Below are 14501 nucleotides of genomic sequence, written 5' to 3'. Positions count from 1 at the left end.
AGTAGTAGTATCTATGCCTCATGGTCTCCTTTTGTGAGACATATTGACTCAGATTCCAGTGAAGTGCTTTTATGGCACGAGATCTGCTTTTGTCTGTGATCGTAAAAGATTAGATGCAAGCAATGGGCCAAATAGGGATCTTAAGTCTTCTCAGGAGTTTTATTTCTTCTATTCCTCAAACATTCGCTTAGTATGAACGTACACCTTATTGTGTATGCGTATTGTGCGTTTCTGATATGCCCCATATGCCTCACTTTCTTCAGTGCAAGTGCATGCATTTTTTTTCCTCTAGCTGTTTGAAAAGTCATGCTCATTCTTTCCTGGCATGTTTTGAACAGATCATTTTACCTCCTTGTGTATTTAGATAACAATTTAGCTCAGGGAACAGTTTGTTATAAGATTTCTAATGGCTGCCTAGCGGTTGTTCCTGTGAAATGGCCTCTATATATTTTCAATTTAAGAGTGCCCTGGATTTGGGGGGTATATACTGTATATAGATTGAGATTTATTACAAATTGTTACACATTTTCAGAGATTAGTTTCTTCTCTGGATGTGTATAATGAATCTACCCTTTTGTAGGGCAAGGCTAGGTCGTATTCTCTTTTAGCACCTTTTATGGTTGCGTACTTTCTCTAGATTTTGTTGGTGCCTGGCTGTTCTTGATTCTTTGTGCTCTGTTGAAATTTCGACTGCTGACTGTGACGGGCACAAATGAATTACCTTGATTGATACTGTGCTGGTTAGCCAACATTCCTGCGTCCTGAAATTGAAATGCTTTTTTCCCCCTGTTTAATGAAGTGTCATTATGACCTAGATAAGAGTTAAAATGCCTCACTGGCCTTGACTTTCAGCTCGGATAATTTGGTCCAATCTGAGTCATCATTCACAGTCGTCTCTCTGTCTCTTGCGCGCATACACAATTGGTTTGAGACAAAGACTAGAGTAAACTCGATGGCACACTTGTTGCAAAAGAAACACTGATGAAGCAAAATGAAGCATTAGTATTAGCACCTGATCGTCTAAGCTTGTGTCTGGCAAATGAATAAAGGTAAGTGAAAATAAACACACTGTCTGTGTATCTGAATACTAGCCTCAGTAATCCTGCTTCATGACCTTTAATATAATTAGGTTCAATGTTTGCTTGATGGTTTGCATTCAAATTTTCCCACTTGGATCTTGAAATTGGTTTGTCTGCACCACAGACCACATTTGCACATATAACCTTTCTGTAACAGAGGACTCTCTGTTGTACAAGAAGCACACCCATGAATTCAGTAAAGCCAACTAAAATTGATAGACTAGCATTGTAAAGACACTAGCTAATTTAAGATATTAAATGTTAGTAGCTGACTAACATTACACTAGCCGTTATTTTTTAAGACATATCAATGCAGAGTAGTTAACTACTATCACGTTGCAGTAAGCTATTAAAGACACAGGGAGGTTTAGCACTGATGGGGTCCTCACAGGTTCGTTTATAAGAATGACATCACCACACTGGGAAGCATTAGACTTTGGACATGGTCTTGCACTGTCTGGTTATATGTTAAAAAGTTTACACTTCTTGGTGCCAGAAGAATAACAACAATACTATGCAGTTTCTGCCAAAACAGCTGAATATGTGCGATCATTTTCTGGATTCTCTTGAACGCATTAGTGATGTAATGTTTATTGTGTTAGGTGAAGATTATTATCACTAGCAGAACCACTGGGTTTAATGGTTTGGGTGTGTTGGAGTAGAGCACCCTGTTTTTATCATTACTGCTGTGTGTGTGTAAGAGAGAAAGAGGGAGAAATAAATGGGGACAAAAAACCTGCTGGTTAAAGCATTTCTTTAAGGAGTGTGTGACGCGAGCAGATGGTCTGAACACCCAAACATACTTGTGGTTGACTAGACGGAGGGACGTGTGCCTTGTGCTCACCCGTTGGAGGAGTAGAAATCGGTGAAGGAGGTTTTTTTTTATGCCATGAGCACCATACCTCACTTGATCCCTGAAATTGGAGAGGATGGAGAAAGGAGGGAGGATGGAGCATAGAGATAGAAGTGAAGAATGAAAGGGTGTGGTGTGCGGAAGAGAAAGGAGAGATGACGAGTTAATACCTATGTATTGCTCATTGTGCTGTTGATTGTTTGTGTGTGTGTGTATGCATACTTGATTTTTTTAGTTCTAAACAATAAGCTGTCTACTATGGACAGCAAATTAACTTCAATATCTAGAAGAAATTTTCTTCGATCTGGTAAATACACGTGTGGGTATGTGTGTGTGTGTGTAATTGTATGAGTGTATTTCTGGACCCTTGGCCTGCTCCTCTGACAGCAGTGGTGTGGAGTGATCCTTTGCAGACAGGAAGCTGGGGAACAGAAACAGGAAGTTGTTGTGGTTACTGATGGACTTGACGAGTTGCAGGGAAGGATGCTGGGAGAATGCTGCTCGAGACTTCCAGGCCTGAAGCAACAAAGTGCTCACTGCTGATCTCACACCCATTCTTTCATTATCCCTTCCTGCTCAGCTTGAAGCGGGTGTCTTGGAGCACAAGCAGACTTGAACAGCTCAGTAACCTTTCAGTAATATTTAACTGATCACTCATCAGCACAGTATTTACCTGAAGACCTTACAGATTTTAAATGATGAATGCCATCATACCAGATTAAATTAATCCTAGACGTACAGCCTGTGTGACATCAGTTTTAGAATCATTGCTAGCTGTAGGAAACAAAGCTGTAGTGCCCAGTGTATATTATAGAAAACTTCAGGATGTATATTCATGGAATCTGTTTTAGGTTTGTAGCATTAACACTCATCTTACAGTAGCTGGTGATTAGCAGTGGTTATTCAACATGTGGTAATGTGTTAAGGTATGACCTCCGACCTTTGCTTGTTTTGCCTTGACCCTGACCCTAATCCTGACCCGGAAATTTTCCCTCTGCCGTTTTCTGTCACACATTCTCCACACCTCTGTTTTTCTCCTTCCTCTTTAAAGCCAGTGAAGGAGGTAATGCATAGTAGAGAGGTGAGGTCATCCCCTTGTTTTTTTTTCTGCAGCAAGATTGGAGTGTGATATCAGAGAGAGAGAGAGAGAGAGAGAGAGAGAGAGTGGAGTGGTGGAGCATGACTTCAAAAGTGAGAAGTGATATTGGGAAGACAGAACAGAGAAAGCTCAGAAACAACTCAATAGAACAGAATAGTGGGAACAGAGAACAGTGAGAGACGGTGGAAAGACATGCAAGAGGAGGAGGAGGAGAGGAAGAAGAGGGAATCTGGTGGCTCTGTTGTTTTCAGTTAATCAAGCAGAAGGAATGTGGCCTATCTTTTCTCTCTGTATAAGAGCCTTGAGGAACAGACTGTGTGTGTGTGTGTTTTTAAGAGACTTTTTTATGTGACCTACTTCCTTACTTAATTCAAGTAAAGAAAATTGAGGGAGTGTCACTGGATCACATTTCAGTAACCTATCAGAGACCTGTGTGTGTTTTTTTTTGTCCCCCCACATGTTTCTGTCTCAGGAGACGAATGACATAACTTTGTTTATCATCTCTGTCTCCTTTAATTTTTTTTTTATTTTTTCCAAAATTTTTTCCTAATTTTCCTCTTTTCCATCTCTTTCTCTTTCCATCTCTACCTCTCTCCTATTTCTTTTTCTTTCTCAGTCTCTCTTTATTTATTTCTCTCTCTCTCTCTCTCTCTCTCTCTCTCTGTCTAGTATTAGCAACAGGTAACCTTCTGAGAGTGATTGGAAAATGGAATGCCCTGTGAGTGTGTGTTTATACCGATGACTTTGCCTTCATCAGATCCATCTTGCAACCAGGTCTTAAAGCAGTAAAGGAGCAGCCTGGCTGTAATCTCATTGTACACAATGTTCCACTTGCTCAGCCAGGACGTTGAGCTGTAGCGTAATTAAACTTGAAGTGTCGTTGCTCTGGAGCTAATGTAGCTAGCAAATGAGAACGACTATAGCTACCAGATTAGCATTATGCAAACTGCAGGTCCAAATCAACAACACGTTAAACATTGCCTCCAGGATTTTGCAATCACTACGATTTTTCAGAGGAACTTGCAATTTTGCAAGATTTGGGCCAAGATGCATCATGTATGCATGTGATCACCTCAACACACATTAAGCAAAATCTTCTATTCATGTTAATTGAACATGAGTACAGCTATCTCTTAAAATCACAGTTAGTAGTTTAATCCTTTTTACCAGTACACTGATGTTCCAGTCTGACAGATGAAAAGAAATTGACTTATGGAACATTTTCAATCAGTATAAACAAATTATTTTATGGTCGCAAGTCTGATATAAAATTTGTGAGGCTTCCAGTGTGAGACCTGTTGGGCTCAGAATAAAAAAAAAAAAAAACTTACGAACTACACTATAAAACTACACTTCTTAAATTCTTAAATTTCTTAAAGCCCTGAGTGTCTCCTTTCATAAGAGCTATTAACTACAACTGTGGAGAGTCACATGACGAAGAAATTCACTGCTGAACATGGGTACATAATAAAAAAAATGCAGCAAGTTGCATTGCAAAATTTGGAAAAAGCTTCAGCATTTCAAATTAAAGCATTTTTGCCTGCAGCAAACAAAAAAAATCAGTGGTAGAACTGATTAAGGTTTTTTTTGTGTGTGTGTGTGTGTGTGTGTGTGTGTGTGGGGGGGTGTTTGTGGCATTTTTTTTAGACAGATCTGCTCCATTGCAGAAATCCTCACAATAAGACTTTAAATGCTAATTGTTACTACAGCATTGGAAGGCTTCCAAGAAAATGTTGGTTTTCTTCACTTCATACTTTGTTGTGTGTGTAGAGGCCCAAAATTAAACACTTTTCTACCACAAAAGCTTCCACTTAGAATCCTTTATTATCCACCCGACAGAGTGAAGTTCTTGTCATTATTTTGTTTATTATTGTGATTACCATGCACCTTATATGGCATGGTGGTGGAAAGGGTAGCGTTGCCGCCTAACAAGTTTTTGGGATACTAATGATTCACGTTTCACATCTACACGTGTACATGTGGGGTTCCTCAAGGTTCTCCGGTTTCTTTCCATCAATCGAAACATGTATGTATAGAGCCATGTGATGGACAGGTGTCTCTTCCTGGGTGCATTCTCTCCACATGCCCTCTGTCTCTGGGGGACAGGCTTTGGCTCTGGTGTGAACCTGAGCAAGAGAAAACATTTGGTGAAGAAAGGCAGCTGTTGACTATGGACAGATTTGAAAGGGTAGCTCATGATTCCATGGATAATTCTGTTCATGAGATGTACATATAGACTACTTTAATTGGCTATAGGGGTGTGTGTGTGTGTGTTTGGGGGGTAAGATTTTATATTTGGGTCAGTGCTTTGCTGTGTTCCCATTTGAGTAGTAATATCTGTCAGTTTTGAGCTTCTGTGGACATTGAGCTAGTCCCCAAAAATATTTATATATGTCATATATCATATTATCATATAATATTTATATATATCATTTTTTTAGAAAATGTTTTCCATCTGTTTACATTATCTGAAAGTTGGAGTTAGATTTGGGTACAGGTATTAATAATTATTTCAGTGGAAGGCCCTGACAAGGGTGGTAGGGGTGAGTGTGTGAGAGGGTGTGTGTGGTTGCATAGATGCAGTGTGCACTTGAATGGGTGTTGAGTGATGGACTGGAGTGGAGACAGTGTGTCGTTCAGATAACAAGGCCAGGCTGGAGGCTGCGGTGCTTAGCTATACCTGTCACCATGTGAGAAATACACACACACACACACACACACACACACACGACTGTCTTACTATCCTTTTGAAGCCCCTCCAGTGACATCATTTATAAATGCTGTGCTACACCATAAACACCATAAACTCGAACCTTAATATCAGAAGAACAGTTTTGGCTCTTAATTTTTTTTTCCAATAAAAGCGTTTTTGTTTTTTTCTAAAGCAGTTTTCATGTGGAGTCCAGACAAATGTCCAAATTTGGACATTTAGGTCCAACCCAGAAAATACAGTTGGATGGATACAAGCTGGCAGCAAAATAAGCAATTTTTTTTTCAATTCAATTCTATTTTGTTGCTCTCAGGATGCAGAAAAGATTTTTTTATATTATGGAATAGCATCACGTAAAAAAGAACTACATTAAAACCCTTACTGTATGTGCTGAAATTTTACACAACAAAATGGGAGTATTCAAAATTAAGGAAATGATGTCAGTCTGATGTCAGAGATTAGCTCAGAGATCATAAGGCCCACAAGATGATTTTGTCTGTGTGTGTGTGTGTGTGTGTGTGTGTGTTCTTTTCGGTCATGTGGAAAGACCCGGGCATGAGAAACAGGTCATGGGGTGATCAAGCCACTGGGGTGGGTGGGGGGGATCCTGTTTTTCCCAGGGCACCTCTGGCAAAGCTCCAGTGTGTGTGTGTGTGTGTGTGTGATTGCATTTCTAAGGATGACATGTACACAGATACACAGTGTATTGTACATTGGAGAAGTTTGTGTGTATGTGTGTGTGTTGTAAAATCCTTTGGTTACTTTATTTTAAAGTGAGAGTGAGATAGGCATAGGAATTAGGAGATTAGGTATAGGAATTAATTCCTATGTGAATGGAAGGTCTTCACAAGGGAAGTTGTGTGTGTGTGTGTGTGTGTGTGTTTTGTTTGTTTATTTCCTCCAATAGGCCTGGCCTCTGCAGTCTCACTAACATAAACAGGAGCAGAAGGGCAGGGCAGGAAAAGAGACAAGTTTCTATCATTCATCTGGCTTTTTATTCCTTGGCATTGCGCTCTCTCTCTCTCTCTCTCTCTCTCTGTGTGTGTGTGTATACCAAGCAAACGGAAAAGGCTTGTTCCCCAGTGAGGAAACATTTTGGAGGGAATTATCAGTACATTTCCTACATGTCCATCCCCCTTTCTGAATGCATCTCTCTCTCTCTCTCTCTCTCTCTCTCTCTCTCTCTCTCTCTCTCTCTCTCTATCTCTCTCTTCCTCTCTATCTGTCCCCGTGTCTATAAATGGATTAAATGTGTCCTTGGCAATCCAGTCGTGTAAATTCACCACATGATGGTTGCATTGAAGTCTTAAAGTCATAGACAGGATGGTCTTGTAGCAGTGTGCTGTTTAAACTTGGAGAGAAAATATTAGAAGTGAAAATGTTAGATCTGAGAGAAAATATTAGCAGCAAATCTTGACTGAGGATTACTCTCTCCTTGCACCTGTTGTTCTCAGTTTTTCAGTCCTGCCTTTCCATTTTTTTCACTTTCTCTTTGTCTTGCTTGTGTCTTTGGCCCTTTTCCCCACACACACACACACACACACACACACACACACACACAATACTGCACAAACTACTAACACGCATTAGAAGGGAACCACCCTTCATAATTACAGAGTCTGGGTGCTTATGTAAGGGGAGGCCCTCTGAAACAGCACTTTCTGATGATGGTGTGTGTGTGTGTGTGTGTGTGTACATGCTTTGTAGTTGTTTGTGTATTTGTAACAGAATAGTTCTCCATGAGTGCAATTGCATATTTGTGTGTGTGTGTGTGTGTTTGCATTTCTAATGATGACCTTTATACATATCTGTATATTGTGATAAAGAAGTGTGTGTATATTTGTGTGTATTTTCTTTGTAGTTGTTTGTGTATTTGTAAGAGTTCTTATTTGGCCACAAGTGCAGTTGCTTATTTGTGTGTGTGTGTGTGTGTGTGTGTGTCTTTGCATTTCTAACAAAGAAAAAATTCTACATAGTGATTGAGAATTGTGGGTGTGTATGTGTCTGTGTGTGTATGCTTTGTGGTTGTTTGTGTATTTGTAACAAGAGTTCTTAATTGGCCATGAGTGCAGGTGTGTGTGTGTGTGTTTGATTGCATTTCTAAGGATGACATGTACACAGATGTGTACATTGTGATGGAGAAGTGTGTGTATGCTTTGTGGTTGGTTGTGTATGTGTAACAAGAGTTCTTAATTAGCCACGAGTGCAGTTGCATATTTCTGTGTGTGTGTCTGTGTGTGTGTGTGTGTGTGTGTGTGTGTATACAACGATGACCGCTCGCTCTTTTCTCTATTCTTGTTTCTCTCTGATGTGGTCTCCTCCTCTCTTGAACTCCTATTATCCAGTCCTCGCAGCATTGTCTGTGTGTGACGTTAGACTAGAGTTTCACTTTTTTTTTTTAAAACCACAGAATCAAGTTTGGAACCATCTCCTTTTGGGCAAATGATTCAAAGCCTCCCTCCATGTACTCTGTGTCTTTTATTCAGATTTAGACCCATGATGGACGATTCCTGAGATGACCAGTGCAGAGTTTGAGTTAAATTTGTTTGGCTAATTAGCATTTTATTTTCCATTTATTGATGTCAGTTAATAGCCAGCATAAAAAAGGACTTGATTTACATTATAATTGCTACCAAAACATTATATTATTGAATTTTGTCTTCATATTATTATCAGCAAATAATAATAATGCAGATGAAAAAAAAATTAAATTTGAGAAAAAACTAGCCTCGTTTATTGTTATTGTGATTAAAAAGCAGCAACAAAGTGTTTTACAATTACTTCACACTGCGTTAGTTAATGCTGCTTCATTATAGTTAGTTAAAATCAGGCTAGTTTGCTAGCATCACTGAGTAACCGTAGTAGAAGCCAATAAAAATATATCTGTTTGTATTGCAATAATCTTTCTCCTTGTTTGTTTCTCCAAAGAATTTCAGTTTGTTCTGTAGGACTTAAATAAATAAAATAAAAAAAATCTTACTGGATATTGCAATTATTAAAAATATACAATTTCATTTTCTCAGTACATTTTTAGAATCTTGTTGGAAAAATTAAAAAAAGAAAACACAGAATTTCACTTTGTCCTGTAGGATTTTCTTAGATTTTTAGAATCTTGTATTTTATTGGAAATAACATCTTATCTGTGAATCTGTATTGCAGTTTTAAATGTTTTATTGCGTTTATTTAAAGTTGCATATGCTTTGCTGACAAACAAATTCAGCACAAAGTGTTATGCATCTCCAGGTAATTACAAATATTTATACAGCTTTAATTTTAATAAATCAGAAATAACAATTTAGCATTGAATTCGGGATGTTTGTCTTGTCCTATAAGACAATCCCTGTAGAAATCTTATAGGAATTGTTGCAAAATGTGGCATAAAATTCTACTTAAAATTTTCTTTTTGCAATCCTTTAGAATTTTTTTGACAAGTGAAACATTAAGGAGACTCAAATAATAACCTTCATGTGTCACTTGAGGATTGAAAACTGCAGTTCATAGTGAAACATCCCCCAATGTCATGTTGACTTTTTGTTGAGTGAGCTGACATGGAGGCAGTGACCTGTGAGAGAGTATAATGCTAATGCTAACTGTAGTCAGTCTGATCCTATGACTATAATCAGTCCTTCATGCTAACTATAGACTTAGTTGATGTTAGCTTTCATCATACTGTTAGTCTTTCAGCTAATGCAAAGTGTCTAACTGTCTGGCTGCTTCTTGGACTATAATCAGGCATTAATGCTAACTATAGACAGGAACTGTAACTACAGTTCTTGGGCTGAAACGAAAGAGAAAGCAGTCACACTTTTAGGTAATAATAACTGTACTCATCCTGTAGACAATTGACTGAGTTTGGAAAACAACGACCCTAATACTGGGGATGGAAAAGGTGAACATTCGGAGGAAGGCTCACACTTATGATGCTGTAGTTTAATCTAAAAAGTTATCAAACAGTTGTATACATAATGCTGTATACATAAAGGTTCAGGGTTAACCTAATTATTTTGTGCTACGTTACAGCTACAAGTAATCTACAATATAACTATTACATTTTACTTTTTTTGTCTTGAAAGAAATGTAAAGAAATTTCAATTCATTTTTTCTTTAATCATACTGTACAGCAAAAATTAATTAGTATGTGCAAAAGTTTTACATTTTTAATTGACCGTAAAATTGCTTTGCTAAAATTGCCTAAGTAAACTTTTTTAAGTCTAAAAAGTGGTTAATGTTTGATCGTTGACTTTGACAAACAGCATATTGGAGCTGTGTGTTACCCTGAAAAGCTTTCACTGAAGATGATTAAATCACATTTTTTGCACTGTGATTAGCATAGTGGTTAACTTTCCTCAATCCACAGCTATAATGTCATATTATGAATTATTGTCTGACTGCAAGTTGATGTTTCTACAGTGAAAAGTGAAGGGAGGAGGAGCACAAGGGGGTGGGTCATATGACTGAAGCAGATGCACAGGATATTTTCGCTTCAGTTGGCGTTACAATCAGCTTTAATGCATTAAATAATTAAAACGATGTAATGATAATGTTCAATAAATAAGAGAGTCTATTTTAGACTGATCTCCTGAAATCTAACTCATCAGCCAATGATTTATGAGGAAGATTTGGCTGGGACTTTTAAAATTTTACTGGGTTTTGTAAAGTAAAAAGCGATGCTTTTAATATTATCCAGTAATCTACCTGAATTTAGTTAGCTTAAAGCATACCATGCGCACACAGAAATCTGCCTAAAGAATGCAGAATACAGTATATCCTCTTTTTTATTTGATGGTGTCTTGGCGTCTCAGCGCGTTGGAGTGTTGGAATCTCGGCATGTTGGGGTCTTAGAGTGTTAGAGTCTTAGGAGTCTTGAGTATTGGGTGCTTTCCAATTTCCACTTAGTCATGAATTCAATGTTAATACAAAGGTATCATATGTTTTATAGAGTCTTCTGACAGTTTTCCCACCCAAACACATCCCCACTGTCTGCATGGGCATAAAACCCCTTGTTCAGTCCTTAGATATTTCCTCTCCGGAGTCCGAGCCCACTCACTGGCCCTGGCACACAAAGTGGTCTCTATAGTGGACAAGGGCATACCTCAGAGAGTGGGCAGCAGGGCCTTAAGTGTGTGTGTGTGTGGGCTTGCCAGAGCTTTGGTCACTCTTCTGTGACTTGCATTCGTTCACTTGGCCTGGCAGGGCAACATGGGCACCCGTCACAAACTTTCTCAAACCTGCATTTAGGAGTATGGCCAAGACCCCTGGCTCATGGCCTCAGCTCGTCGCTTTGCATGCTCCTCACGTCAACGCAGCGATGTTAGAAAGACTTTTCCTCAGAGAAGCACCTCCTCCTGGAAGGGCCAGAACCAAGGAACAAAAGACAGAGCTGGACCTCAGGCAGGTTCCAGTTTATTCTTCACTGTTTTTGGCACCTGATCAGATGATCAGCTAATGCTAGCTAGGAACTAGCATTGTTAAAACTGCAGTCCAGCTGATCACATTCTTAACAGATCTAACTAACTTAAATCATACAGTCATGAAGTCATAGTAGAACTGAACACCTAGCTGATGATAAATGTTTTTTATTTATTTATTATTTAATAATTATTAATTATTTAGTAATATAAAAACAGCAGCAGATAATCACACATGCTTTGGCCGCATCCTGCCCTTCTAAAAAGGATATCATGTGACGACTTCATTTACACGCAGTACGTGATTTGGAACACAGCCTTTTTTTTGTAGCCATTGTGCAAGTAGCTTGTGGTTTCAGTTTTCTACCAAAGAGTGTGAAATTTCAGCTGATTTAAACAAACCCATTTTATTCAATTTAGAATTTCACTAGATAATGTCAGCTTGCTAGGTTTTTCAAATGGTACACTATAATCTGTTTTTTTTCTCCCAGAAAACAGATTATAGTATACCATTTCCTGTAAGAAACCTTCAGAAGACCTTATGCTTCCTTGTAAGTGGAAAAATAGAAAGAAAAAAGCAAACCCTTTATCATAACCCAGACTTTACAGAGAAATGCTGCCTACCTAGGCACATTCCTCCTGAATGAAAGGGCTAGTGTACTTGCATGCTAACACTCGTGTGCATGTTAAATATCATGTTGTCTTGTGTAAACAATTAGTGGGTCATGTCTAATCTAAAGTGACATCAGGCTGATATCAGACGTCAGGAATTGCAAACGCCACCGCTGTTTTCGATTATCCGTGTTTGGGTTTCACGCCATGTTAGGGGCCCTCAGGAGTGATTTTGCATGCCTCTTTGGCACTATGTTTGACAGTCTCGAAATAGCCCTCGTTTTTGTTTTCCTTTTTCAGCCTGAGCCCGTTCTCCAGCTTGGCTCCAGAAAGCCTTAAGATAGAAAATGATTTTGCGCTAGAAATACATTTAGAAACAAGAAATGAAAACAGTCGGAGGGCTGGAATGGCAGCTTGGCATAAGCCAGGCAGCAGAAACATGGTGAATCATGGGGCCCAATTCGTGGAGAAGGGAGACTGGCACAGTGCCTCCTGTCTAAACTACCCCCCTGCTCTCCAACTCCCCCCACTCCTGCTGTGTCTAGGGGCATTTGAGGACACTACTTTTCCCTGTTCTTACTACATTTAGACCGAGTAAAGTTGGCACAGTTGGCTCAGCTTTTTTTGTGGTGTTTATTCAGTGCCATTTGAATGCATATGCATTTTTACCCACTAGGTGTTTGTGCTTTCTGTCATTTCAAGAACGCTATGGTTTTTCTGCATACTCTACTGCTGGCCATGTCTTTGAGAAGAACATGCTGGACATGTCCTCACATCTTGTTCCCCTCATATGTAGCCTTAGAAGTGAATATTATGAACATTTATAAAACTGATTTCTAAATGCTAACCAGTTGTTGTAGTCTCTGAGATCATTTATGCAGGAGAGGACAGATAGCAGCAGTTCAGCAAATTTAAGTTTAAAAATTCACCATAAAACTGTTGAACAAAAGACATTATTATGTTTACATCATTTACTGTCCAGTGTGACCCAAATGAGGATGAGATTCTGAGCCTCTCAAGGTTTCCTCTTCACATCATCTCAGGGAGTTTTGTTTTCTTTGCTACTGTTGCCTCAGGCTTGCTCATTAGGGATAAATGTTTGAGATGAATAGTAACTTAATTTTTCTCTTTATAATTTTTATTCTGTTTCTATACTTCAGTAAAGCTGCTTTGAGACAGTGTCCATTGTTAAAAGCGCTATACAAATAAATTGAATTGAATTTCTCAGGGACAATGGCTAAAACTTCCAATTATTAAACAATGTTAATGTTCTATTTGAGGTAATATTTCCCTTTTATAAACCATACACTAGATACTAGTGTATAGTGCATATGTGCATAGTGGAAGTGTATAGCCCACAACTCGTGAGCTTTTTTTTTTTTTTTTCCAGTTGACATCAGTCCAATGGATTATGGGCTAATGCCGTTTTAGCTGTTTTTAACTTGGGAACAGTAAACAAAACTCATCTGATTTATTATCATTGTGGAATTTGTATCATTACCCTGTTGCAGAGACCTTTTAGCTAAAGACACACAGCCACCTGGGTAGTAGATAACTATTCTAATTGCTTTTGCTGTGTTTGTGTATTTTTGTACTTCAAACTTGGTCATATTCTTATCGTTGTCTGTTTAATCCACCACTCAATTTATTTTAGTAAACAGACATGACAGTTTTTTCCTTTACAGTGTATTTCAGCTAGCTAGCTAGAGTTAGCAGGTTAGCTTTCTCTCACTGGCCTTGGAGATGAGAGAAACATCCAGAAAAGAACTAGCTAGCTAATGTTAGGTGATTTAGTTGTATTCTATAACACATAGCTGACGCACAGGCAATGCTGCTGATGTCACAGTGAGTGATGGAAGCTAAAAGACGGTAGATCATGTATGCGGTAGAGGGTAGATAGCTTAAGTTCTGAATGTTACACTGTGAAGTTTGAAAAGACACAGAGCTTGTAGTTGTGATGTGATGAGTGACAGGTAGCTAGTGGCTGGAACTTGACAAGACCAAATTGTGGAGAAAATACTCTTAGAATTCCTGTCATGTTAACTTATGTTAAGGTAGCTGGCTAAGGAACTATGCCGAAAAATACATACTGATAACTTCCTCCTTCCTGCTTGAATACTTCCAGATATGGATGAAAGACGTGGCCACGGTTCCATCTGTGGACTTCACTCAAGTCACGCACACTCCGAGCTGTTCTTATTTCTATATATGAGCTCAGACACACATAATACAGTCTGTGATCTGATCTGTATATAGACCTCATTGTCTCATGTTGTGGAGTATTGAGTCTGACCACAATGAAATGAAAATACAGCAGTGTAGAAAGTTTAGGTTGGGGTTTTTTTTCTACTCATATTCTGACAGAAATATGAGTGTTATGATGTTGCCAGTTGGCTGAACAAGAACCGACAGGCAAAATGAAACAGGGTGAATTGCATCAGAGGACATTGTAGAGACTTTACAGAGATCACTGACATACAAAAATCAATGACAGTTTAGGTTTTGGTTTTAGCGCTGAATAATATAGACAAGACTCATTATTCTCGGCGATCGTGTTGCTCTAGATCGTGTTGTACATTGAAACCACATTAGTGGAGCCTTGATGTTTATGCTAACAGATTAGCTTTCACTGTTGACTGATAAAGTTTTATTTTGTGTTGGTGTCAACATCCAGTGACGTGATATTGGTCAAGATGAGCACAACACGTCATAACAGCTATGGATTGGCTACAGATCATGT

The 14501-nt window shown here is 38.7% G+C and overlaps 1 protein-coding gene across 2 annotated transcripts in view; it reads left to right on the top strand.

The window, feature by feature from the left end:
- LOC131351899 (rho guanine nucleotide exchange factor 17-like) overlaps positions 1-14501 on the top strand; it is a 110275-nt gene that overhangs the window by 5002 nt on the left and 90772 nt on the right. The gene's annotated exons all lie outside the window — the stretch shown is intronic.

The sequence above is a fragment of the Hemibagrus wyckioides genome, linkage group LG04 (assembly GCF_019097595.1).
Source record: "Hemibagrus wyckioides isolate EC202008001 linkage group LG04, SWU_Hwy_1.0, whole genome shotgun sequence".
Lineage (NCBI taxonomy): Eukaryota > Metazoa > Chordata > Actinopteri > Siluriformes > Bagridae > Hemibagrus > Hemibagrus wyckioides.
This window is presented reverse-complemented; position numbering and strand designations above follow the sequence as displayed.